At 40.6% G+C, this 13,820-nt stretch overlaps 1 long non-coding RNA gene across 2 annotated transcripts in view; it reads right to left on the minus strand.

Moving 5' to 3' along the window:
- LOC117353711 overlaps positions 1-13,820 on the minus strand; it is a 64,406-nt gene that overhangs the window by 35,923 nt on the left and 14,663 nt on the right. For both annotated transcript variants that reach the window (XR_004538002.1, XR_004538003.1), the window contains exon 2: positions 11,844-11,900. This is a non-coding gene — a long non-coding RNA (uncharacterized LOC117353711). The remainder of the gene's footprint in view (positions 1-11,843; positions 11,901-13,820) is intronic.

Below are 13,820 nucleotides of genomic sequence, written 5' to 3' on the forward strand. Positions count from 1 at the left end.
AGCCTTCAGTCCTTTCTTCTTATTTGGTATCATTTGGGACCATGAGAAATCTAAGACAAATCCGAAAATTCTTTGACAGGAAACAATTCCTACTTTTGGCACAATCTCTTATCCTTGGACTAATAGACTACTGCAACATACTATACCTCCCATGTACAGCGACTATGATAAAACAATTACAAACTATACAAAATACAGCCTTAAGACTCATCTACTCATTGAAAAAATATGACCACATCACAGAAGCAATATAAGCAAGAGTACACTTCAAATTCTACTGCCTACTATTCAAAGCTATTAACGGAGAAAGCCCAACCTACTGGAATAACCGACTAACTCAATCCTCCTCATCCAGGCACAGGAGAACCCACTCACTTTTCACACACCCACCATCCAAAATTGTCAAACAAAAAAAACTATATGACAACCTAATAGCCACCAAAGCAGCTAAACTGGACAGACAAATCACCACTCTGTTGTCATCGACCACAGACTACAAAACCTTCAAAAAAGATACTAAAACCCTACTCTTCAAAAAATACATAAAACCTATCTAATACGACCAGTTTCTACCTAAACCCCATCTACCCACTCTACAACCTTAATATACTCTAATATGCTTCTAACTACCCAACTAATACTATAATGCCTCCATTTACCCAACACTTAAGATCTCAACAACTCTTTGGCAATTCTTATGTAACTCTTATGACATCTCTTATGCTATTCCTGTAAACTTTTATGTAAACTTTTATGTAATCTCTGAAAACTTTTATGTAATCCGCCTTGAACCGCAAGGTATTGGCGGAATAGAAATCACTAATGTAATGTAATGTAATGTAATACTCTGTAAATGACAGCAAAAGATTGTGTCAACATATTCACTCACTTAACATAGCTCCCTGAGTTAATACGTTCCTCTTTGTTAGCCAATTCATTTAATATTGTGTACAATTCTGGAAACCACACCTTCAAAAAGATAAACTGTAATTGGTTGGAGTTGGTCGAGAGGAAGCCTACTAAAATGGTCAGTAGTCTACTCTACATCATAAGGTGTATGGGGGCAGACTTAAAGATCTCAATATTCTATATGTACATCAGATGAAAGGAGGGAGAGGGGAAATATGATAGAGATATTTAAATATCTTGGTACCACAGGATCCAGCTGAGAGGGGAGGGGTTGGGGGTTGAAAATGAGGGGAGGACAGATGCTGCACAGGCTGTGTGGAGGGGTAGTTGGGAAAGCATGAACAACAGAAATTGTACAAACTGGGAGGGGTTTGGGAAGGACAGATGCTGCATAGGTTGGGGGTTAGGAAGGGAGGGAAACAAAGATGCCGCCAGTAGGTAAGGGAAGAGAAAAGGAGAATTTTTAGACATAGAGGTGTGGAGTGAGAGGGAAAGAGAGATGGTATACATGGGAAAAGGAAGAAAGAGGGAAAATTGTTGGACATGATAGTGGTGGAGAGGAGGGAGGGAAAATGTTACACAGGGAGAGAGGAGAGATAACTTAAAGGAGGGACAGATTTTTTATTTTTTTATTTAAAAACTTAATATACCACCTGGAGTCACAGCGGTTTCCAATTAAACATGCACAAAGCATGAAAATCAAAGCCGATTCCAGAGAAGGGTGATGGAAGGAGGGAAGAGAGAGAGATGTCAGACCACTGGAATGGGAAAGAGAGAGAGATGCCAGACCACAGAATGGAAGGGAAGGAGCGGAGAGAGATACCAGACTTCAGGAAGGAGAGGTGAGAAGGAGAGAGATGTTAGACCACAGGAAGACGAAGGGAAGGGAAGGGGAGAGAGAGATATGTCATACCATGGGAGAGATGAGAGATTCCAGGCTATGGGAAGGAGAGGAGAAAGGTGCCAGACCATAGGAAGGAGAAAGGGAGAAGACATAGATGTCTGACCATGGGAGAGGGAGAGAGAGAGGGGATGAGTTGGTGTACAGGGATGGAGGGGAAGGGGAGAGGGAGGAGATGGTACACAGTATTGGGTGTGGTAGGGAAGAGACTCTTGCTCAAGGCGGGGGCCCTTGCTGTCTGCTTATACTTCACTTTGGCAATGGTTTAGAGCCTTGCCTCGTGAGCACTCCACAGCTTTAGGGGGACGGGAGGGGGGGGAGGATGGCTAGGTGGGGTGGAAGGGGGATACATCGGGGGGGGGTCAAGGGTGGAAAATTGGTCAATCTGGAATGGATACCTTTGGCATTGTACTCATTTCTGATTCTACCAATGTTTGGTTAACACCTGCTGGTGATGCTGTTGCTTTGATTGTACTTTGATTGTTGTTCTTTGCTTGTATTCTGTTTCACATTGACCTAAATAAAGTAAAAAAAAAACCCAAAAACAACCCATCAGAAACACTTTTCCCATTTGTAAGCACTAAGGCCCAAACTCTCAAAACTGTGCGAAAGTTAGGTGGTGGTATGTGCCCAACCGCTGCCTAACTTATTTGGTGATAAACAGCATAGTAATTGACCATGCCATTTAAACTAACTAAAAAGCAATTAAAAGAAAAAAAAATAGTTGTCTACAGACACTTACTAAAAGTGCCACTGAATTACATCTATAGAGGCACCAAAGGATGCCCACATCTAAAGTATATGTGCTTTACACTGGAAGTTGTCATAGGTGTCCTTCAGCTCCTCTATTGACGTAATTTTCATGTAAAGTAGGTGCTGGAAATATCATCAGTAAAACCCTGGCCTACATTTCTGATACCTACTTTAGACATGGCCATGATTCTGAAAATGTCACTGTTGCATGATGGACATGTAAACAACACCACTTTTGCGGGTGGCCATAGCTAAGAGCGCCATCCAGGCCTAAGTCCAGTATTGCCTCATTCCGTGTGGGTTCCATTATTTATTTATTTAAAAAACTTATAGCCAGCTTCAGGGCAGGATTAATTCTTCGAGGGCCCCTAGGCACCCAAGTACACTGGGCCCCCCTGGCCCTGCTCCGCCCCTACCCCGCCCATGTCCTGCCCATGTCCCACCCCATTTATCTGTTTTCTTATTTACTTCTTTATTTCCACTTGTATTTCTTTTTTTTTTTTTTAATTCAAAACAAACAAAGATTAGCATACCAGTGCACAGTTTTTTTTCTATGAAAACCCCAAACATCTCTGAACATTGCAGCCAGGACCCAGCCATCAACCACCTATCCTATGACTACTTTTACTTTTTAAAATTCAAAGGTTTCAGCAATTATAATTGTACAATCCACAGTGCACTCTATAATCTACAGCTGGCAGAGAATAGCTCCAAGCACGAGTTAGTATTATGAGTGAATCACTTTGCTCTAAGTGACATGGGGTTCCTAAGTAAGTCATTGCTGTTGGGTACATCAGGTGTTTAATAGTGGTTAATCAAAAACCTCTCAGTATTATTCACATTCAGAGAAAGTCTGTTGGAGGCTATCTAGGAAGCAATGTTCATGAAGTATAGTTGAAGTTTATTTATCATGTTAGAAATAAGACAATCAAAAGGGGAAAAGAATTGCATGTCATCAGCATATATGCTGTATAGTACATTTGCTTCCCTGAATTTATGACAAATAGGAACCAGATATAAATTGAATGAAACCACTGACAAAGTGGAGTCATGAGGGACTCTGGCTTTTAGAGAATCTAATTGTTGTGAAAGAACTGCTCAATCAACATATTGCATATAATCAGTCAAGTAAAAAGAAAAACAATGCAACACAGTATCAGAAATCCTAAATGATTCTAATCTAATTAAATGTAATGATTAAAGGTGGAATAATTATCTAGAAAAGCCTGAAAAAAAAACCCACCACCAATGATCCAAGCCTTGGCATAACACATCAACTGTGGAAAAAAAGAGGGTATTGGAACTTTCCACCTTTCTGAAAACAGACTAATAGGGATCCAATATTTCACATTTCTCTACATCATTCAATTGAGATAAAAAAAATCTTCTCAATAACTTTAGACCATGGTCAGTAAGGAAGAAATATGTTGATAATAAACTAGTCAAGCAGTTAAGATGAAGTGGGAACCAAGACAGGTACTCAAAAGGGATAGTATCCAGTCAGTTGAACTGGCTCTTTATTAAAAAAGAAACGCACACAGGACTCAATTCACAAAATAGGGCTCAACACAAGTTGTGTTTCAGCAAAAGCCTTCAACAGGAGTCTATCAAATATCTTGAGCTACTACTGAGAAAGGTAGGAGACAAATAAGGAAATATATCTGCTAGTACTGTTCCTGGGATCACAATTTTAATTTTTCCACATAAACGTGAATGAATATTTCTTCACTCATGGGTAAATAGTGGTTATTTTCAGTTTCTATAATTTTCCAATTCAGGAAGCATTCACTAAAATACATAAACCTCTGAACTGCACATGCAAATTTGTGTGCACACTCAATTTGCATGTGCAGTTTAATTGAATAATGAGTTAATTAGCACGAATTGGCTTCTTAACAAGCAATTATTAGTGATAATTGTTTTAAGCAGTTTCTTAAACTGTAAGACATTTTCACAAATCACATTACACCAGGTATCTGCAACTGAGAAACAAGTTTCCTCGTATTTGCATATTTCACTACATCTCTTTTCTGTACATCCATTTACATATCATTTTCTGATCTTAACGACCTACCTGGTCTGTACATTATCAAGCATTTTCTCAAATAATCAGGTATAATTTTGTATACCCCTCTCCTAAAGTCACTTCATTGGCTTCCCATCTGTTTCCAAATACAATTCAAGCTCCTCTTACTGACCTACAAATGCACTCACTCAGCTGCCCTTCACTGGCAGTGTTCAAGACCCAGTTAAAAGCTCACTTCTTTGAGAGTGCTTTCAACTCCTAACTCCTCTCACCTTGGGTTCTCATCCCCAACCCTATATGTCATGTCTGTCTGTCCAAGTTAGATTATAAGCTCTTATGAACAGGGACCATTTATAAATGTCAAAATGGACAGTGCTGCGTATGCCTTTCAGTGCTATATAAGTGATAAGTAGTAGTAGTAGTCAGTAATCTGTAGTACTGAACTACTGCTATTTTTTAACTCTCTCAGGGGTCCTTTTACTAAGCTGCAGTAAGCACTAATCCACTGGACCAGGAGGCCCAGAAAAGCTGTTCAGGGTGTCAAAGGGGAAATTCTCATGGGCTAACGATTGGGGTGTCTGCGGGGGTAGGGATCTTTGAAAGGGTTTCTCTTGTAAGTTCCTTGATTGGGGATCCTTAATTTAGAGTTTCATGATTAAGGGCCTTACTGCAGCAAAAAAGACCTTATTGAAGGGTGTGTATAGGCATAGAAACATGACAACAGATGAAGGCCAAATGGCCCATCTAGTCTGCCTATCTGCTGTATCTACTATCTCTTCCTCTCCCTAAGAGATCCCATGTGCATGTTGTGGTATTCAGCCTATGCCTGCTAGGCATGTCCCCAGAGCAGTACACAGCTCAAGAGTAGACACTCCACAAACAGCTCAATTTAAACCTGAAACTGAACATTTTGAAGACTTTCCTTCTTTGACCCCTAGAGGGAGCGGGAGAGTAGAGTTGCAAGTTTCCCAATCCCCACAAAGCTCTAGGTTAGTTCCCAGCAGTCACATGCACAGTAGAAGGAGCCTGTGGCGATTTGCGACTCATGCGGCGGTTTCCCCAGCTGAAAGAGGAGCCCGCTGAATAAGGAGCCTGCGGCGGGTCCTGGCAGAGCTGCTTCAGAAAACACGGGAGACTTATCAGATAATAATAATAATAATAATAATAATTAATTTTTATATGCCGCCATACCGGGAAGATTCTAAGCGGCTAACAGGAAAGCAATACATATAATTCTAATAAATACATCAAGATAAAATAAACATGTGAATAAAATGAATAAAATTGGAAAGATATGTTAAAAAAAGCAAAGAACGTTAAGATACCAGCCTGTTAAATGGTTGTGTCTTTAGCAATGTTCTAAAATCTAAATAAGAAGAAGCTTCTAACATCATTTTGCCAAGCCATGTATTCTAGTTGGCGGCCTGAAATAAAAACATTCTCTCGAGGAACTTCTTGTAGTGACAAGATTTTATGGAAGGGTATGTAAACACATGTACTCTCCGTGTATTCTTGTTAAAGTGACTCAAAGAAAAATGAGGGAGCAAGTAGTCTGGTGACATACCAAAAACTACTTTGCAACAAATACATGAAGAATGCTGATGTAGAAGGACTGAGGTTGAAATAGACACTCGAAAATGATATGGGATTATTTCCCGCGGTTATCCGCGCGGACGGGAACGGTGATGAATTTTGTCACCGTGTCATTTTCTACCCTTAACCTGTGTCTACACCAGAAGAACAAGGGTTATCATATGGCTCCAGAAAAAGGAGGATGAATTGAGACATCCAGGTTTTATTTCCATTTTATTCAATGGAAGTAAAACCCATATATATCAATCTGTCCTCTTTTTTAATCTGGTGCCATATGGTAACCCTAAGAAGAACCAGCCACCACCCCAACAGTCAATCTCTTAGTAGCCAAAAATGCTGAAAACCATGAGGGAACAAAAAAAAAAAAAATGTATACAGTATTTCTGAGAATTAAGTTCAACTTTAATGGTGACTTTGGCTTTGACCTCAGAGACTGTTTGCTAATAAAGCTGAACAATCATAACCTCTTTTTGCTTCATCAGCACAGAGCAATACTGCAGCCTCAAATACAGCTTCACAGCCTTTGGCACACAGTTTCATGGAGAGCCTAAAATAATTCCCAGTAGTGCCCTGCTCAGAGACTCCAGTTAACTCTGTTGAAAGTTTTCCCCCTTCAAGGCGGGCTTCAGACAGCACTACAGTCAAAGCGGCACTGTAGCCTCCCCCTCTCTCTCTCTCTCTCTGAGAATTCCACAAGCTGTTTCTGCTTTTAAAACTTCCAGCCCACTTTCAGGACAGCAGAACTCAGGAAAATATAAAAATCCTGGGTTCCAGACTCAATTCCACGAAATCCTTGACCAATAAATTGATTCAGGGTTATCCCAACCTTTGCAGCCTTCAGAGAAAATAGTTTAACATCTCTAAATCTGAAACCCAGGAAGACCATTCAATCTTAGGAAAATCTTTTTTTTTTTTTTAAATAACCTACTATGTAATAGTCTGGGTTTTATCCAGAACCCTTACCTTTCCCACCAAGCCTCGGCTCTTTCAACTAACAAAGTTGACCTCAAGGAAAAAATATTTTTCTTAGAAACAGTTTTTCAGTTTTCACCAGCACACAGTTTCTATCTCCTCTGATCTAATCTAATCTAATCTAAATCTTGGGTTTATATACCGCATCATCTCCGCAGATAACTAGATCACCCAAATTTTTCAAAATAACCTTTCACTTTTTCCAGATTCACTCAAAATCCAGACACTTTACCCACACACATCCAACCATCACCTAAGCCCAGCTTCATCTGTCTCAACTATATTTTCTAATGACCTAACTCCCAGAAGCATTGTAAACCCTGCATATGCTAGCCGCATGCAGAATTCCATCCAGCACTTCCAACAAACTTCTCCAGTTCAGACTGAAATGACTGGTTTTTTTCAGAAGCCTTAAGTCACCCTGTGGCCACAAATTCTCCTGCCACTCACCAGTTCCTCCCAGCCTCATGAATTCAGATTTGTACCTCCTTACGTACACTTCATTGACTATTCAACAGAATCAGTAGGCTTAACATGTGGCAGGGAATGTGATGCATGAAGTGCAAAAAGATCATTGATAAACCTAACCTGAGACAAGTATAACAGTTAGCAAGTATTACAAAAATCAATGAAAAATATTTCACTGGCATGCAGCAGATTTGACAGCAACACACCGCATGATAGGCGAAGAACAAGATGCAGTCTACAGTATGTGAAAAAAGTGTATTGAAAGCAGCTTCTTTGAAGAAGGATATAAAACAGAGCTTTCCAAACCCCTCCTGGGAACCTGACAGCCACTCAAGTTTTCAAGATACCCGCAGTGAATGCACATGAGATGATTTTGCAGGCAATGGCAGCAGTGTACGATAATTTAGATCTCTCTCATGCATATTCATTGTGGATATCCAGAAAACGTAGCTGGTTGTGGGATCCTCAGGACAGCTTTGGGAAACCTTGTAAAGACTGAAAGCAGTTTAAAAAATTTCCATTCTTATCTTTCTTTCTTCCATGGCATTTGAGCCTGTATTTATATCACCTGCTCCCTATTCATCTTACAGCAATTACTGAATAATAACGAACTGGTAGAGTAAAAATTATGACTTTCACTAAATCAGAGAACACATGCTTTTACATTTTAACATTTTGGATTGAATACAAATTAGTCATTCTTTCCAATTAACCTTTATTATCTAGAGACTGAAAGAAGAGAAAGAGAACAAACATGTGATTTGTTCAGTATTCATTGGCTCTAAGTATATAAAGGGAGTTTAACTGAATCAGTCACATAGAAAGTTAGACCTAATCTGCTGTCAAACAGTGTTAGACTGATTTTAAACTAAGTGGATTTGGAAATGCAGCTGCACTATTTAAAAGGTCTCTTTTCTCATTTGAATGTTTGAGTCCGGACTGCAGGTTCAGAGCCATAATTCTGGGCAAACCTGGATAATAAGCAATGGGAATTAGGGATAGGGTGTCATTTGTGATGAAATGTCATTTGTTGCTAATAGTGTGTACTGTTCTTAAAGCGTGAGCAGTATATACAAACATGCTCATTAAAACTTGTGTGCTGTGTGCAAAGAGAGTACACTGTCTTCTGATAGTGCAAGTATTTACTAGAATGCAATGTAATAATGTATACAATAGTATTGAAAAAAGAGACTGGGGGTAATAATACCATACAAACAGAACAAAAAATTCCCACCAGAAATGTTTAGAACTACCAAACACTCAGTGGCGTACCTAGCATATGTGACCCATCATTTTTTGCCCCCCCCAATCTATACAAAAAAACATGATTTTTAGTAACAAGCCACATATCACACATGAGTACCTAGGAAAAGGCAGCATCTTACATATTGCAGTGAGCAGTACAACATCAATACACCCATTGTAAAACTAAACAAGCCAGACTAGTACAGATCAATCCTGCAGTCAAGCCTAACAAAAAACCATGTCTTTCGAACACACAGAACACAGAAAACACCTTTTACAAAACTGTAGTGTGGATTTTAGCCACAGTGGTAACAGCTCTGATGCTCATAGAATTCTGAGCATCAGAGCTACTACCACCACGGCTGGCGCTAAAAAATGCTCCACAGTTTTGTAAAAGGGGGGATAAAATAGAAATGCATAGACAAAGGTTAAATTGAACCAGCAAGAAGCTGGACTCTGCATACAATGCAACACCACAGAAACAGTGACACATGTCTTCTAAAGCAATAAATAAATAGAAAATTTTTGTTCTACCTTTGTCTTCTCTGGTTTCTGCTTTCCTCATCTTCTTGTTATTCTCTTCCTTCCATCCACTGTCTCTCTTCTCTGTGCATCTTCCATTTGCTCTGTTACTGTGCATCTTCCATTTGCTCTGTTACTGTGCCTCTCCCTTTCTCCCTCCTTCCAAATTGGTCTGGCACCCATCTTCTTCCCTCCGCTCCTCCCATAGGCTGGCATCTCTGTCTTCTTCCCTGCCAACGTCTTCTCCCAACTCTCTGTTCCCCATTTCCCTTCAGCGTCTTCTCCCCACTCTCTCTTCCCCATTTTCCTTCAGCATCTTCTCCCCACTCTCTGTTCCTCATTTCCCTTCAGCATCTTCTCCCCACTCTCTGTTTCCCATTTCCCTTCAGCATCTTCTCCCCACTCTGTCTTCCCCATGTGCTTTCAGTGTCCTTCTCCCCCCTCTGTCTTCCCCATGTGCTTTCAGCATCCTTCTCCCTCCTCTGTTTTACTCTGTTTTCCACTCCACCCCACCTTTTCTCCATTTCTCCCTCCCTGCCCCTTACCTTTATGGCGCTTTCTCCCCCCCCTCCGGCCCGGACAACAGGCCCGGTCTGACAAATCTCCATGCCCTGTGGCCGGCGATGTCTAAACTGCCTTCTTACAGCAGCCGGAGCGTTGTAGTTGCATATGGCTGCCATAAAGGTCGTCTCTGATGACCTTTATGGCAGAAACACGCAGCTTCAACACTCTAGTTCAGGGGTGCCCACACTTTTGGGGCTTACGAGCTACTTTTAAAATGACCAAGTCAAAATAATCTATCAACAATAAAATTAAAAAAAACCCACAAAGCACACTGTACGCTGAGAAAATGTTAATTATCATTCCTATTCTGGTTTTTTTTCAAAGAGGTCAAGGCAGATTACTCTATGCACTGTCACCTCAGTAACAACCATACAAAAATAGACAAATAACCCCCCCTCCCTTTTTACTAAAGCACAATAGCAGTTTTTAGTGCACGGAGCTGCGCTGAATGCCCAGGGCTGCTCTCGACGCTCATAGGCTCCCTGCGCTAAAAAATTCTATTGTGGTTTAGTAAAAGGGGGGCCATAGTGCAAAATATAGACAGCAGATATAAATTCAGACACATTTTGATCACTAAATTTAAAATAAAATCATTTTTTCTACCTTGTTGTCTGGTGATTTCATGAGTCTCTGGTTGCACTTTCTTCTTCTGACTGTGCATCTAATCTTTCTTCCCTTCTTTCAGCCTGTATGCTTCCTCTCCTCCAGACCTCATTCCCTCCCCCAACTTTTTCTTCCTCTCTCCCTGCCCTTTCTTTATCCCTGCCTCCCTTTCTTTTTTTCTCTCTTCATGCCTTCTTTCTTTTTCTCTGTTTCCCTTCTTTCCTTCTGTCTCCCTGCCTGCCCCCTTTCTTTCTTTCTCCCTGCCCTCCCCTAAGCCATTGCCGCCGCCATCGGGGAACAGCCCCCCAAGTCACCGCCATCAGGGAACATGCCCCAAAGCCACTGCCGCCCCAACGCCCCAAGCTCTCCTTCCCTGTGTCGGGCCAACCAGCATTCCTCTCCCCGACGTCAATTCTGCCGTCGGAGAGGAAGTTCCACCCAGCTAGGCAGCGATTGGCTGGCCCAAACTTCCTCTCCGATGGCAGAATTGACGTCGGGGAGAGGCAGGCTGATCGGCCCAGTAGAATTTTCCGGACTTGGCCGGCTGTGCAGCCCCCCTAAGGCTGCACCTGGGGTGGACCGCCCCCTGCCCCCCCCCTTGGTACGCCACTGCAAACACGCCAGCTGCTAGAGCAGTGCTGCTTTCATAGCAAAACGAAAAAAAAAGCCTCAGTTATATAGGCTGGATAACCCTCATCCATCCATTATAGGCAGAAAAATGTTTTGTTGCTATAAGTAGGCACCCTCTGCAAAATATATTTATGTTTAGTTTCAAAATAAGAGGAACAACGTGTTTCTAATCCACACAGAAAAAAGTAGCACATGAAATTATCTGTCACAAGTCAGCCTATGATCGTTTCATAGCCTAGGGCTACTTCCTCAGGGCCATCCTTGTGCAAATAGCACCATAACAGTTTAATGTGCAAAACCTCTGTTTGTATGTAATAATATATTACATATTACATTTCTGGAATGCAATGCTGGAATAATGTTGGAATGCAATATAATAATGGCAAGTAATAATGCAATATATTTTATTTTTATTTATTTTAAAAATTTCAATACCGTTTAAACCTAAACGGTTTACATAATTTTACATACACAAAGCTGTATAAAAAAATAAAATCAGACAAATATAAACAAATAATCCTCAGAGAACCAACTATAAAAATGAAAGCCAAAGGCTTATACAAATAATCATAACAAGTCCTTCAACCAACAACAGTCATAAAGTATCATTATCTAAAAAAAGGCATTTACAAATAACTGTGGGCTAGATTCACTAACCTGAGATCCGTGTTCCTTCAGACAACTTGTTATGAAATGCGAATTTATGTCAGAACCCTGAATAGTATTAAAGACAAGATAAGTGATTTTTGATATACAATAGAAGATGTTGATTAATATTGATGCATACTAACTATGACCGATCAGGAGGCTTGCTACATAAAACTCAAACTGTAATGAAATAGAGGTTTGAGTAGGGTCATTTTTTTAATTTATTGCCAAATATACGAACATATGAATACTTGGTGAAAAAAAAGATGAACTGAGCAAGTTATAGAAATGAAGGTGTTTGAAGATTGTAACTTTGAGTATCATTGCTATTAAATTATTATTAAAGTTTTATTAAGTTATTATTAAAATTTGATTCCATCGCTTATCAGAGCTTCTAAGCAAGTATGAGCATTACACCTGCCAGCTGGTACCATTGTTTAGGTGCAAATGATAGCAGTTAAGTGTGGAAATACTGGTATTCCAGAACATTACACCCAATTTCAGGGAATGCCCCTGACCTAACCATACTCTTCCCATGGTTGTACTCTATGAAATGTAGCCATGCATGTTTTAGATTGGGGCATAGAACAGATTTAATTTATTAATTTGATAAACCACATAAAGTTGACAAACTTACATAATGCTTAATTACTGCTAATTAAGTGTTGATTAACTTACTTGATTGTTAGTGCTTGATTGATTAATTAGATTATGTGCAGATCTGGGATCTGTGCCTAAATTTGGTCAACCTAAACAGAATCTGAGTGATAGTGTTAGGTTTTAATAAGAATATGCCCTCTGTGCACATCATGTATACTCTTTAAGAAGAGTGTGCAGTTATAGCCACATTCATATTGGAACAACAACAACATAACAATGGAAGTCGCTCGAAGGAAGGAAAGGTGAGTAGTGGAGTCCCTCAGGGATCAGTGCTGGGCCAATCCTGTTCAATATGTTTATGAGTGACATTGCTGAAGGGATAGAAGGAAAAGTGTGCCTTTTTGCAGATAATACCAAGATTTGTAACAGAGTAGACACCGAAGAGGGAGTGGAAAATATGAAAAAGGATCTGCAAAAGTTAGAGGAATGGTCTAATGCCTGGCAACTAAAATTCAATGCAAAGAAATGCAGAGTAATGCATTTAGGGATTAATAATAGGAAGGAATCGTATATGCTGGGAGGAGAGAAGCTGATATGAACGGACGGGGAGAGGGACCTTGGGGTGATAGTGTCCGAAGATCTAAAGGTGAAAATAAGTGTGACAAGGCAGTGGCTGCTGCCAGAAGGATGCTGGGCTGTATAAAGAGAGGCATAGTCAGTAGAAGGAAGAAGGTGTTGATGCCCCTGTACAGGTCATTGGTAAGGCCCCACTTGGAGTATTGTGTTCAATTTTGGAGACCGTATCTGGCGAAGGACGTAAGAAGACTTGAGGCGGTCCAGAGGAGGGTGATGAAAATGATAGGAGGCTTACGCCAGAAGACGTATGAGGAGAGACTGGAAGCCCTGAATATGTATACCCTAGAGGAAAGGAGAGACAGGGGAGATATGATTCAGACGTTCAAATACTTGAAGGGTATTAACGTAGAACAAAATCTTTTTCAGAGAAAGGAAAATGGTAAAACCAGAGGACATAATTTGAGGTTGAGGGGTGGTAGATTCAAAGGCAATGTTAGGAAATTCTACTTTACGGAGAGGGTGGTGGATACCTGGAATGTGCTCTCGAGAGAGGTGGTGGAGAGTAAAACTGTGACTGAGTTCAAAGAAGCGTGGGATGAACACAAAGGATCTAGAATCAGAAAATAAGATTAAATATTGAACTAAGGCCAGTACTGGGCAGACTTGCACGGTCTGTGTCTGTATATGGCCGTTTGGTGGAGGATTTGCTGGGGAGGGCTTCAATGGCTGGGAGGGTGTAGATGGGCTAGAGTAAGTCTTAACAGAGATTTCGGCAGTTGGAACCCAAGCACAGTACAGGGTAAAGCTTTG

Source organism: Geotrypetes seraphini, chromosome 2, assembly GCF_902459505.1.
Source record: "Geotrypetes seraphini chromosome 2, aGeoSer1.1, whole genome shotgun sequence".
Taxonomy (NCBI): domain Eukaryota; kingdom Metazoa; phylum Chordata; class Amphibia; order Gymnophiona; family Dermophiidae; genus Geotrypetes; species Geotrypetes seraphini.